At 48.9% G+C, this 13,587-nt stretch overlaps 1 protein-coding gene across 7 annotated transcripts in view; it reads left to right on the top strand.

Annotated features, from left to right (window-relative positions):
* Positions 1–13,587, top strand: part of CTBP2 (C-terminal binding protein 2) — a 154,756-nt gene that overhangs the window by 35,973 nt on the left and 105,196 nt on the right. Inside the window, exon 1 of one of the 7 annotated variants that reach the window (XM_077126367.1) lies at positions 10,535–11,010. The exons of the other annotated variants lie outside the window; for them this stretch is intronic. The gene's annotated coding sequence lies outside the window, so the exon portion shown is untranslated. Of the gene's footprint in view, positions 1–10,534; positions 11,011–13,587 lie in introns of those variants that run through there. 7 annotated transcript variants of the gene reach the window in all.

The following is a 13,587-nucleotide window of genomic DNA, read 5'->3' as shown; positions in this document are numbered from 1 at the left end:
CTTCTCTTGGGCAAATTCCTAGAAATGGAACTGCTGGGTCATGGATAGGTGTGTGTTTAGTTTTATAAAGCGGATATAGCATTTTATACTCCCACCAATCGTATATAAAGTTGGAACAGTTTTTTAAATCATTCATAGAATGTTGGCTTTCTGCCTGAGGGGGTTCAGTGGGGTGCAGCCCCCTCCACCCAGGGAGCAGAATGGGTGCAGGGGCTGCACAGTTGGCTCTGCTGGGGATGGGCTGCAGGGTTCACCCACTGAGAAAAGTAGCTGAGAGAGAGAGCCTACCTCTCTTGGCTTTCCCTGATTCCATTCCCTCCCCCCATAATGTGCTCTCCAGTCATGATTTACAGAAGTAAGTTGAGAGTGAAGGCCAGGAACTTTGGTGGCTCAACACAGTATGTTCCTGGTTCATTTTCACCTGGCTATGTTAACGATCAACAAAAAAGTGGATATTGGGAACCCACGACCTCCATCTCCGTAGCACGTGTGTTTCTAGTTTGCATTAGTGTGACAAAGTGTTTTAAACAAATGCCTGTCTCAGGAGAGGGAAAGGGGATCCTGGTGGCTGCTGTCAGGGCGCATCCCCAGCCAGGGTCCGGGAGAAGGGTTGGGTGGAGTTCTGTAGCTGCTGGTGCCTGGGACCCAGAAAAGAGCAGCACAACATAGGGCAACTTAGTGGAGGCCGTTCTGCGAGGAGCCCTGGTGGAGGTGCCACTTAGGATAGGACTTTAAAAACTTGAGGGCTGGGACAGTCGTTGCAGGTCTGTTCTCCCCGATCATTTCTATCAGCTGGGCTGCCCATATGCATTGACAGCAGCCTGTTCACGTTTTCCTTTCCGTTCAGGGACGAATGGGCAGGGGTAGTGCTGGGAGAACAGTGAGCTTCAGAGATGAGACATGGGGAGAGCCAGGCATGGGGGTAGGCCGGGCTGAGCCAAGAGCACAAACCAGGACCTTTCTACACCCTGGTGACTTTCTCTTGAAAATTGGCTTTGGTCATTAAGTTTGACTCATTATATAAAAATGGAAGTAGCACTCGTGTAAGGGAATCATGGTATCTTCAAGGTGGTGTCCTCTCCCATACCCAGGAAGGGCTTAGCCTACTGCCTTTACACGGTTGGGCAAGATCAGAAATAGTGTTTCCGAACTGTGGTGTGATGTGGACTCTGAAGTGCCCCATCCCTGTCCCAGGATGCCCGCTGCAGTGTTTCCTAACACAGTAGTACCCCCTGGAGTTGTGCATAGCACCCCCCCCACCGGTTTTTCCTGGTCCCTACCCCAAGCGTAGCTCCCCTTTTCCACATAGAAGGTTAGCTGCTTCTGTGTTGATCTAGGTTGTGATTTGTTTTCTACTCGGGCTCTTGTCTTCCCTGTTGTAATACCTCTTCAGATAATATTAGGGTGATGAATGGGGGTTGGGTGGGGGCTGGAGGCCGACTTGCTTACATTTCATCGGGTTTGGGGCCAATACTTAGAGATAGGCGGTTAGCAGCCCCAGGATCATCGTTCAGGTATCAGTCCCTGCTGCCAGGGTACAGTGTTTATGACATGCTTGTTACTTCTGTTGGACTGACTGAGTCATTTGGTCTAGCTTCTTCTGAGCACTTAGCGTTAGCAGGTGCACGGGAGGCGGTGGTGAACGAGACTTCACTTTGCTTCCATCCCAGCAGAGCTGCTTCTCCTGTTTCTCTCTACAAAGCTGACACTTAGAACCTCCTTAAAATAACAGAAATGAACCACGTTGGCCTGTTGAGTTCCCCAAACACCTGATGTTGGCAGGGTTGCATATTTTAAATTGAGAAGAGGAGGGCTGGGGTGTAAGCTACGTGCCCCTCCTGGCACCGTGGAAGAAAGGGATGTCTGTGCTTGGTGTTTAAATATAGCACGGTGTTTGCTGCTGAGGCAGAGAATAAGCAATTGCATATGTAGGTCAGTGACTTATGAGAATGAGTTCAGAGGTTTTCTTTGAATCTGACTAACGCAGTCTTACAATCGGTCTGTTGATGCGAAGCCAAAATCGAGTTCCACGGAGTTCAGCCAGCCGTGGGGGGGGCGGGGAACTGGGAGAATTGTAAGATACCCTTTGCCCCCTTAAGATGTGTGGAGAGTGGGTTGGGGTCTGAGCCCCTTGGTTCGCAGCCAGGGAAGGCATCTCAAGTCACGCGGAAGCTGTGGGAAGAGCAGGTTGGGTGCTGGGCTCCGGGCGCGCCCACGCCTTGTCCTGTGCGTGGACCTGCCCTTTGAGGGAGGGGTTCGAGGACTGGTCTTGATCGGGATAAATGCCAGTGGTGCATTTCAATACATACTTGATCCAGAACTCACTCTTTGGCGTTGCATATCTAAAAGGAAAACTGCCATCCCCTTTCTAAGGTATGTGACATTTAAAAGACTCTGTAGCAGAAGATTGGTTTGACAGCTTCAAATTATATTTGAAAGCCTTTTTCTTTTAAAAAAGAAAATGATTACTTCTATTTTAAATGTCATCACAAAGACATAAATATATTTAATCAAATTATACATTTAATTTAGGTGGAATGTAATTTTTATTCTGTGGAAGAGTCGCTGGTTAATTCTTTAGCAGCTTTGAAGCCAGGTAATATTGGTGATTTGAAAGCAGTTCGGCTTTTTGAGTAAAATGGCAATTTAAGGGCTTAAAAACTTTCTCACTGAATTAGTTTTCATCAGGATGCTTGTACCTACCAGCACTTTTTGGGGAAGGAGAGATATTCCGTTATTGTTGCTGGGAGATAAGCTCCTGTTGAATGAATTGGAAAATAAAACATAACCCTGAAGATGATAGAAGAGGAAACGGCAAAGAATCTCCTGTAATTTTCTTCTTTTGGATTCTTTGAATCAGCAGGGAGTTAGCAGGGAGTGTGCCTGCTCTCCTTAAAAGGAAGACAACGGGGGGAGCCCCGAGGGTAGATGCAGATGCTTTCAGTGGATACCGGGTGATTAAGTTTTGTCCCTAAGGCCAGTGCCAAGTGTTGGGGGCACCGGGCAAGGTCCCCAGGCTGCTGGAGAAGCAGGGGCGTAAGTGCCAGCCTGCGCCACACTAGACAGCTCGCTCCACCCTGGTGATCTGTGAGAATCCTATGACTCCAGAACATTCTTTGGGTGAGCTGGATCTTGGAAGGTGGCCAGCCCCAGCCTCTTGCAGTCCCCTGTGTCTGCCGAGGACTGTCTTGGCCTGTTCCATCCTGCTGTTTCAGTCTAGCCAGGCTGGGCCTGCCAGTCCTGGCCTTGCCCCCTGGCTGGGCACAGACCACAGCCCCCGGAGCTGGATTTCTCTTTCCCCTCATCCTCGCCCTGGGCAGCTCTGCTGGGTCCAGGCCAGGGAAGGCACCCTTAGTCCCAGGTGACCCGACTTGGCCTGGTGTCCTGCAGCAGCTTAGGGAGAGAGCGAAAGTTGACTGAGCTGTTTCCCAAGAAAGAACTTACGTAGCAGGCACCTTTGCCAGCTCCAGCAGAGAAGGTCAGGGCTCAGAAGTTGTGAGCGAGCTCCTTGGCAGCCTGCGTGGGCCGGGGGAGCCCAGTGAAGTGAAGTGTGCAAACAGAGCCTGGAGGCTGGTCCACTGCCTCCAAGCACCTCAGTGTAGACAGCTGTCAGTTAAAGAAAGGGGTCGTCCTTGCTTCTCAGGGCAGCACTGTGCCAAGGGAACCAACACAATAGGACAAACTTACTTGGGTTGGTTGATTTGTTTTATTAGAGAAGATGTAGATTTAAAGAAAAATCATGCATACAGTACCAAGTTCCCATATACCGCCTTCTTATTATTAACACCCTGCATTACTGTTGCACATTTGTTACATTTTTTGAAAGAACATTTTTCTAATTATACTATTAAATGCTACAGTCTATCGTTTACAACAGGTTCCACTTTTTTGTTTAGTCCTACGTTTTATTTTTTTAGATTTTTATTTTAGTAACATGTATACCTAAAATTTGCCCTTTTAGCCACAGTCACATGAATGTGTTATGTGGATTATAGCATATAATTTCATTCACAATGCTGCGTTAACATCACCATCCATTACTGAAATTTACTTTTTTTTTTTTAACTTTTCTTTTTAAAGATAAATGTCAATTCATAGGCAATTGCAAGGAGAGTAATGCAGAGAAGTCCTAGTCTCCCTCACTGGTAGTATCTTGCAAAACAAATATCACAACCAACAAATTGACATTGATACAATCCACAGATATTATTCAGATTTCCCCAGTTTTTCTTGTAGAAAGTGTGCATGCGTGTATATGTGTCTGTGCATTTAGCTCTCTGCAGTTTAATCACATGTGTAGGTTTGTGGATGCCCCATCACTATCAAGCTACAGAAACAGTTCCATCAGCATGAGGCTCCCTCCTGTTTCCCCTTTTGCAGCCACACCTACCTCTCCTGTCCACCCCCCCCCCACCAGACCCTAACCCCTGGCAACTACTAATCTGTTCTCCATCTCTAGAATTTTGTCACTACAAGATTGTTATATAAATGAAATCATACAGTATGTAATGTTTAGGGATTAGATTTTCCTGTTCAACATAATTCCCTTTGGGATTCATTCAAGTTGCAGTCTGTATCAATAGCTTGTTCCTTTTTACTGTTGAGGGATATTCTGTCCCAAAGGTATAGACCCCAGAACTCTTGGGTAAGAGGAAACCCATACCCAGACCAGAGTTGCAAGACTCTTCCTTGCTTAATGCCAAGAGGAACTGGGCATCTCCTTCCATCCCCCAGCTTCCCCCATTTCTGGGCACATCCACAGGGTGATGCTTTGAGTAGCTTTGGACAATGGTGGTTTGGTTTTGTGTTTTGTTTTGTTTTGAAACTAGCAAAATAACCCGTTTTACCTTGTGGGTTTTGTTCATCTATGCCGTGGGGTTTTATACAATGTGTGTCAACTGAGAAGTGAAAAAACACAGCTTGGGATAAAAGATTATTGGATTCTCTTTTGGGTGCAGGCTTGATGCATGGAAGAAGTAAAGGCAGGGTCAGCAGTTTTTCTTTAGGAGGAAGCCCTAAGCATGTAGGTGGTTTGGGCATGCTTTAGTGAGAACTGTAAAATTATGAGTCCCGAGAATCTAATTTCACAGTGAAAATTTAAAGCTGTCATTCTTTCAGAAAATACATTTGCACTGCATTTTGAATGCCTGTACATGTGTATATTTGCACATTCATCATATATGAATGAGGACAGCACTTAGGAATAATTACCCTCATGCACATCTTGCTAAAGCATTGTCTATACTTGGAAAACGAATGAAATGCAACGGAGTAATCACACATGTATGTATCTTAGTTCAGGGTTCCCAGCATTATTTACTTGATGCACGTGAATCTGAATCAACAGATAATGTTTCTTTGCTCTTTAGGGGCTGTGATGTTCTCTTCCTGGGTTAAGACGGTTAGGCAGGTCCTGCTGTGGGGGTGGGTGATGCTGTTGGCTGCTTTGGGGCCTGGGAGATGACTGGACTCGGGAATTCTCTTGGCCCTTGGGATGGGTTCACATGGCTGCTGGTTGGAATGGGGTTTTTTTGGCACGGTGCAGTGTCCTGGTTAGGACTATGCACTCGTCCTGGGCAGCATGGGCCCCTGCCACGGGGTCCTGGATTCCTCTGCTAAGTGGGTGCAGTGTCTCTCGGGGACCATCACAGCTGGTGGTCTGGACCCGCTTTGGTGGCCGTGGATGGGAGGCTGGCTGTCCTGGTAGGGCCTGAGCTCTTTGGGGTTTTCACCATTGTGCAGTGTTTCTAACAGCGTGTTGGAGGTGGGGCATAGAAAGGGCTGAGTCAAGACAGGTTTTGGCTTGTCCCTGATGGGCTGGGTGGCCTCAGGCCTTGGGAGAAACCTTCTAAGGTCTCATCTAGCTCCCTGATTCATTCTTTAATGAGATTTGTTCCCCCAAAGGAAATACATTTGCAACGCATGCATCTCCCTTGAAGAAAACCTGTGGGTGCCTCATTTAAGCTTGTGTTTGCAGGTTTTCTTTACATACTAGACCCTGTGACATGGCTGGCCTTGTAAATGGATTTTTAAAGATACAATCGGAGAACTTAAGACTCATTTCTATGCTGCTAGTATGGCGGCTGTTCCACTCAATGGCAGCGACGTACTTCATTTTACATTTAATCTCCCCTAAACCTGAGGTTTGGGGTCTTAATTTATTTTGAAATAAAACAAACCTAATTTCCTTTTTTCTTTCTAGGACTCTGGGTCCTTGGATTCATTGCTTCCTGTTAGTAAACCATTTGTTAGGTGACTATAGCTAGTGCTGGAGTGCTTCCCATCACCCGGCACTGAGCCAAGGGGATCACACCTGACCCTGGTCCATCCTCAGCTCAGCAGGAAGGACAGGGAAGCCAAGAGGTGAGGGCGTTTTTCTGGGGTCACTCAGCCTCACCATTGGGTTGGTCTCTGCCCTCTCCAGGGTAAATCGGATCTGTCCCTGCCCTCATGGAGCTGACCATCAAAGCCAGTTACACAGCCATGCTTCACAGGGTGAAGGCAAAGCAGCAAATGCAGGCCGGGGTGAGGTCCCTGTATGGGGCTAGCAAGGGCCAGAGGGGTAGGTTCTGGTACCTGGCTGTGCCAGTTTCGCCAGCGTCACTTTGCTGGTCATTATTCTCCATGTAAGTTCATTGGTATCTAAAGTGGTCCTTCATCTAGAAGTGAATCTGGACTCAGCCATTTGTCTCATAAGCCATTGCTTTATGCTTCTTCCTGCTCATTTTTCTGCAGTGGACCCTGGCCAAAACTGTGGCTGGAGCCTGCTGAAAAATCTGTGATGCATTAGCCTGGCATGTCCCCTGGGGACGAATGGGGTCAGAGCTCCCCACTGGAGCCGAGGGTCCCCTGCTTGGCCCTGGCTGATGGGTCCCTTAGCATTCAGACCTCTGCTTTGGCCCCCCGAGGAAGCCACCCTTTTCTAGGTGGAACTTGTATACAGACAGAGAGGGACCTCGCTTTCTTCAGACCCTGGTAGCGCAGGGATCTTACTGTTACTTAGAAGCTTGAATCTTTTTTTAATGCAATTTTATTGAGATATATTTACATAACCTATAATCATCCAAAGTGTACAATCAGTGTTTTCACAGGATCGTCATATAGTTGTGCATTCATCACCAGGATCCACGTTTTCATTACTTCAAAAAATAAAAATAAAAATAAGAATAAAAAATAAAAGTACAAAATAACACCCCAAACATCCCATGTCCCTTATCCACCCCAATTAATTTTTTTGTCCTTATTTTTACTTACCTGCCCATACACTGGATAAAGGGGCATCAGCCACAAGGTTTTCACATTCGCACAGTCACACTGTAAAAACTGTATAGTTATATATCATCCTTAAGCATCAAGGCTGCTGGATTACAGCTCAACAGTGTCAGGTATTTCCTTCTAACTATTCTAAAACACTAAAAACTAAAAAGGAATATCTGTATAATGCACAAGAATAACCTCCAGAATGACCTCTCGACTCTATTTGAAGTCTCTCGGCCACTGAAACTTTATGGGCCTTACATCCTAAGTGAAGCTGCTTTGCCTTGTTGCTGTGGCCAGAGACCCAGGCAGCACCTCAGCTTCCACGTTCCCAGCTTGTGCTCCAGCCGTTTTCTCAGTGTGCATTTTTCTGATTGCAAAAAAGTCTGCTGTTTGTGGAAAAAAAGCACCTCTTCTTTTGAGAGGAAAATATGAAGAAAATAATTCATAAATGATCTGAAATACATTTAAAAAAATCACCTTAATCTTAGCATGGAGAAAAAACTTCTTTTAACACTTTGGTTGTATATATTTTTTTCTGTCTCATATGCATATATATGTACTATAAATGAAATTCACTGTTTAAAGAGTATTTTTAAAGCCAATAGGGAATAACCTGAATCATCTTATACACACACACGTGTATATATGTTTTGTGTTTGTTTTTCCCATTTAACTTAAGTATTTTCCTATGCTGTTAAGTATTCTGTAAAACTTTTTAGTAAATACATACTATATGGAAAAATAAGTACAGGCATGCTTCACTTAATTGCACTTTGCAAGTCGTGCATTTTATACAAATTGTGGGTTAGTGGCAACACCGCGTCGAGCAAAAGTTTCTGAGTTTTCCAAGGGCATGTGTGCACTTCCTGTTGTATTTTAGTTAAGGTATTAGTGGTTTTTAGACATTATGCTATTGCGCGCTTACTGGACAACAGAATAGTGTAAACATTACTTTTACATGCACTGGGGAACCAACACTTTATGTGACTCGCATTGTTGCAATTTGCACTTACTGCTGTGGTCAGGAAGGGACCCACGGTTTCCCCCAGGTGAGCCTGTATCAGGAGGTGCCACCTAGGTAGGACGTGCAGTACCTATGGGCGGGAAGTTATCCCACTAGCTTCTTTGTTTTTTTAGCATCTCAGATAGTTTCTTATGAAAATCTTTGCCATGCCTCAGGGTAGATTGGATTGGGGTGAAGCTTTAGGCTTCCAGAAAAGACTTGGCATGTTCCTGTCCTCACCACGGTGCGTGGAGACCCTTCTCACCGGCTGTGAGAGCACCGAGCATTCCGCCTCCCCCACTCCGCTTTCTTTTCAAGGCTGCATCGTGTGCTGTGGGCTAGCCCCTGAGCCCAGGAGGCTCCAGCTTCCCGCTGATGGTGCCCCCGTTGAACTGGGTGTGTGTTGGGGTGCCCTCCGCGCGCAGGTGTGCCTGGATGGACGCTTGGGAAGCACCTCTGTGGACCCCCGCCCCCGCCTTCCCGGGGGGGGAGCCGAGGCCCCACAGCCGCGTGCAAGGCGTGGGTGGTTCGTATTGGGCCTGGTCCCCTCGTGCGGGTCCCTTCTGCGCTCCGTGATCTGGCCGGGGTCCCACCATCAGCTGGAGGCGGGTGCACCTCGGCTGGCACTGTTTGGACACCGGCGGGTGCCGCTCTGGGTGGCCGCGTGGGTTTCCGGGCTCAGCCTCTGTTGTCTGAAGCGCGGCCCGGGAGGGTAGGCGGTGGCCCCAGCCTGGGCTCATTTACTGGGGTCCTGGCCCAGGGGGGAGGCCTCGGCCCATGCCTCAATCCCGTCCCCGTTTTCCACGAGAGCCAGCAAGCCAGCTTTGTAGCCTGTCTGTAGAGTAGACCGGGGCGCCCCCACCCCGCTTTCCTCCAGTGGCGTGTGGCCAGGGCGCCTGCGAGCCGTGGGGTTCTCTGTCCAGACCAGCCGTGGGCGCTACGGGGGGCGGGAGGCAGCACGACGTGGGTCTGTGGGGCTTGTAGCACGTGGCCCGCTTAATTTTTTCTTTCCAAACCTGGCTGTGGCCGTTACCCACCCCGTGGATCAGTGCGCTCTGCACGTGCATCCCTGCCTGGCCCTGTCCATCTCCTCCCGGCGCTGATGGCTCCCGGTGGACAGTCCCGGGGGAAGCCGCCCTCTCCCAGCCTGTCTCGGGTCTGTCCGCGCTGGGCTCTGTCACAGCAAAAAGCCAAAGATAGAGAACGGGGATGGACAATTAATGGGCTTCAACCGAGACAGCCTCAGGGAAGCGATCCTAGTTTATTTCCCTTTGAAAACGTGGCCAAGTGCCAAGTCCCAAGTCCCGACTGCAGCTTTCCACGCGCTGTCCTTCAACTTGAAGGCGTGACTTCCCAGACCCTGGCCATGGAGGTCTCTTGTCCTCTACATTCTAAAAAATCAGGCGTTGGGCCTGGGGCCATGGCTCCCACCAAGTTGAAGTCAGCTCTCGGGCCTGGGCTGGAGTTGGGGTTACAGGAAGTGTGGATTTGACCTGCAGGGTCTCAGGGCAGACGCGGCAGTGGAGGGGCATGGAAAGGATTAGTTTTCAAGGTTTGAGGTTGTTATTGTTATTTTCCCCCTGAATGAAGGGCAGTTGTTTCCCAGCTTAGGGTACTTCATTTCTCATGGCCAGTGGCAGGTGGCCACAGTGCCCAGCACGCTGTGTCCATGGTGGGCCTCCCCCTGAGAGGGGAGCCCTTTGCTCTTCAGGGAACACTGAGGTTTGCTCGGGGTTTCCCATGTAAGACCTGCAGCCGGTGGGCTTGGCTTCTCGGGGTGAATTAGGGGCTAAAGGCTGGGCAGGCTCATGAATTTGGAGGGTGGGCACCACCCAGGTGGCTTGTTGATGGCATTGTCACCGCAGCAACCTGAGGTCCATGTGACCCTGCTGTGAGAACCACTGACAGGCATGAGAGGCAGGGAAAAGCTGCGTCCCAGCAGCTGCCAGCCTGCCCTAGCCCCCCATATTGTTCAGAGTTGTGTGTTAGCAGACCCCCAAGTGTTCAAGAGCCCTTATCCCCCACTCTGCCTGCTGGTATGTCATTCTGCACTGCACCTTCTCCCGGGGACCCTGAAGAGAAGGCGGTGAGGATGGGGACTCAAGAGCTGAGGGGGGTCCCTCAGTTGGATGATAATGTGGCAGGACCCGGATCAGTGTGGCTGAGAGCTGTTGTGGGTGGGTGTGGGCAGGGTGGGAGGGGTGCGCTGGACTTGGAAACCCAGTCCCGCTTCTCTAGTGAGCTTGTGGGTTGGGAGGAGAGGGGAAGTAGGGGTGAGGGGGTCTGCCTTGTGCTTCTCCTGGCTCCTGGAGCCTCCACTGACAGATGCAGGGACCCAGGCTACTGGCAGCCTCCATGTCCAGTGAACTCTGCATGGCTGGTTGACTGGAGAGAGATGGATGAAACAGGGGGCAGGTGGGCTGGGCCACCCAGGGCTCCTTCCCACTCACCAGGGCAGGGCACTTAGCCACTTTATGAATGTCTGTGCTCCACCTCTGCCTCTCCTCCCTTTGCCTGCCTGGAAACTTCACTTAGCTGTGCTTGTGGTAATGGAATGCAGCATCGAGGACCTGCTATGGCTGGGGAGGGGGAGGGGGCAATCCTGGGCACAACACCTGTGAAAGGCTCCAAGAGTTTGAGGTCATGGTCACATGTCCAGGCCAGAGAATGAAGGGGCCTCTAGGAAGCCCTGGGCACAGGTGGCAGAGCAGGCTCCGGGAATTGAACCCGGGTCTCCGGCATTACAGGTGAGAATTCTGCCACTGAGCCACCATTGCACTGCCCCTGATCTGTTTTTTTAAGGAGTGACTTTGTGGCCTTCTTCCTGGATTTCTGTTTAAGTAATGAATGTTAATGGGGCCGCGTATCAGTCAGAGTTCTCCAGGGAAACAGAACCAATAAGATGTTATATTGATGCATATATATATATATATATATTTATGTAGTAAGAAGTTTATTTAAGGAATTGGCTTCTGTGATGGTGGGGGCTGGGCCAAGGCTGGGAACCCCAGTGGGGGTTGATGTTGCCGCCTGAAGTCTGTAGGGCAGGTGGGTGGATGTTAGGCCCTGTCTTGTGGCAGAACCTCTTGTTTTTAGGGAAACCTCAGTTTCTCATCTTGTAAGGCCTTCAACTGATTGGATGGCGCCCACTTGCCTTTTTTAGGGTAACCTTTACTTAAAGCAGACTGACTGACAGAAAGTCTTCATAGCAGCACCCAGAGTAGTGGGGGATTCAGTAACTGCTGCTCTAGCCTTGCCGGGTTGACACGTGACAGCAACCCGCCCAGGCCCCCTGGAGCCAAGACGGACACAGGGTGGAGGACAGACACAGGGTGGAGGACAGGGGCACCATAAGGACAAGCCCTCGAGAGGTTTCAGATGAGGCTGGTGTTCTCCTGCATTTGCCTACATTCTGCCATCGTAGTACTTTTTCCTTCTAGGGAATGCCCGTCCGAGCTGAGGTTTTGCTCCTGGCCAGCCTGACCCAGCCACAGGACCAGCTCAGAGGAGGGAGGCGGGGGCTGCTCCACTGCAGCAGGGGGTGAATCGGTCCCCTTCGTCTATGCAGGACAATTTACAGACCAGATGACCCCTGTGTGAGTCAGTCAAAGTAAGGGCTCCAGGTGGGGGTTCAGGAAGGCTCCAAGTGCTAACCAGAGCTGGTACATCAAAGTGAATGATGCTAAAAAAAAAAAAAAAAAGGCTGAAAGCAGATGGGATGGACACCTTCTGGCAGTCTTGGATTTGTGGTGTGGGGCCAGTCCTTCCATGCCATGCAGAGCCCGGAGCCATCTGTGGGTAGGCCTGGGCCCCCTGGAAGGAGCCAAGGGAGCAAGACCCTCTCGTCACTTTCCAGAGCCTTCATCTCACTTTGCTTAGGTGTAGACTTATTAACTCTACTCTTAAATGTAATTTTCATATCATATACACAACTTTGTATAAAAACAAAATAACATTCTGAGTGGTAAAGCGGACCCTTTCAGGCAGGATGTCCTGAATTTTACTATTTCTGTCTGTAGAAAGCTGGAGAGCCAGCAGGTCATGGGCTGGCCTGGAGCCCTTTGGCCTATGCGCTGTGTTTTCTTTCTCTCCGGCGTGAGTGTGTGTACATGCATGTGCGCACACCTGTTTATGCATGTGTGCACACACTAGTGGTTATCAACTATGGGCACGACACATTTGCCAAGATTTTTAATATCAATACCCAGGTGGATGCTACAGGCCCCAAACAGGAGCTCCTGTCTGGCTGGAGGCTGCGGCAGCCACTTGGAGATGGCCAGTGTGCTAGCTGACATTGACATGTCGAGGCCAGGCTGCACTGCCCAGCAGTCTGCTCAGGCTCCCATCTGGCTGGGTTAGGAGCAGTGGTGATTTTGATCAGCTAAGTCATTTCTGCATCTTGTATACTCTTGGAAGCTCTTAGAGAAACTCTGCCGACGAAATTTCCACTGGCCAGTCTGCAGGGCTCAGCTCTGTTGTACTGTCATTGAGGATCTGCTGAAACAAGTATTTCTGAATTTTCAGCTTTTCTAGAGCTCTGGTTCTTTTTAAGCACTTCTTTCACCCTTTCAATAACAATGACCACTTGCTTTAATGATTCTGCCAGTCTTCCAAGTCCTTTAATGTTTCTAATCCACTAAATAAGCTGTCACGGTTAACTCAGTTGTCTGCAGGCGCTTCTGAATCTCCCACTCAAAATTCCACGCATTGTCACCTCCCATTAAGCCCTCTGTTCTCTGCTGTATCCTTGCCATACAGCAGAGAATATTAAGAATTGATATCTTCCTAAGATCAGGTAGATGGTGACATGTTACTGTGTCTTCAGACAGTGTTGTTTTGTTTTTTAACTTGTATTTGCATTTATTTTATTGAATATGTTGAATATCTGGGCCATGAGTTTGTTTCTGCAGTTTATTTTACAATATTGTTTTCTTCCGTGCAACCTCCTCTTCTGGTTTAGAAACACTCTGTTCTTTCTCCATAAAGATCGCCTCCATGAAGCAGGGGAAGGTCAAGTCTGGGCTAATCCCATCATAGAGCAACGTGTCCTGGAGAAGTTCAGCTTTGCTCTGTGCATCTTTAAACAGGTGCAACAATCATCCATCACTCTTTGGGTCACCGACTCGGTGTCCAGCCCTGCCAAACATGGACTGGCACACACGTGGCTTCCATAAAGTGTCATCCTTTGGATACTTGTTGAGTGTTCAGATATGCCTGCTCTGGGCAGTTTTCACAGGTGTTCTTAAATTGAGCTCAAGGATTTGAACCTCTTCATTTGCATGATTTTGTAGGGTTTTCTGTGTCGTGTGAATAGCAAATCATTT

The sequence above is a fragment of the Tamandua tetradactyla genome, chromosome 13 (genome assembly GCF_023851605.1).
Source record: "Tamandua tetradactyla isolate mTamTet1 chromosome 13, mTamTet1.pri, whole genome shotgun sequence".
Lineage (NCBI taxonomy): Eukaryota > Metazoa > Chordata > Mammalia > Pilosa > Myrmecophagidae > Tamandua > Tamandua tetradactyla.
Note: the sequence above shows the minus strand (reverse complement) of the source record. Positions and strands in the feature narration are given on the sequence as shown.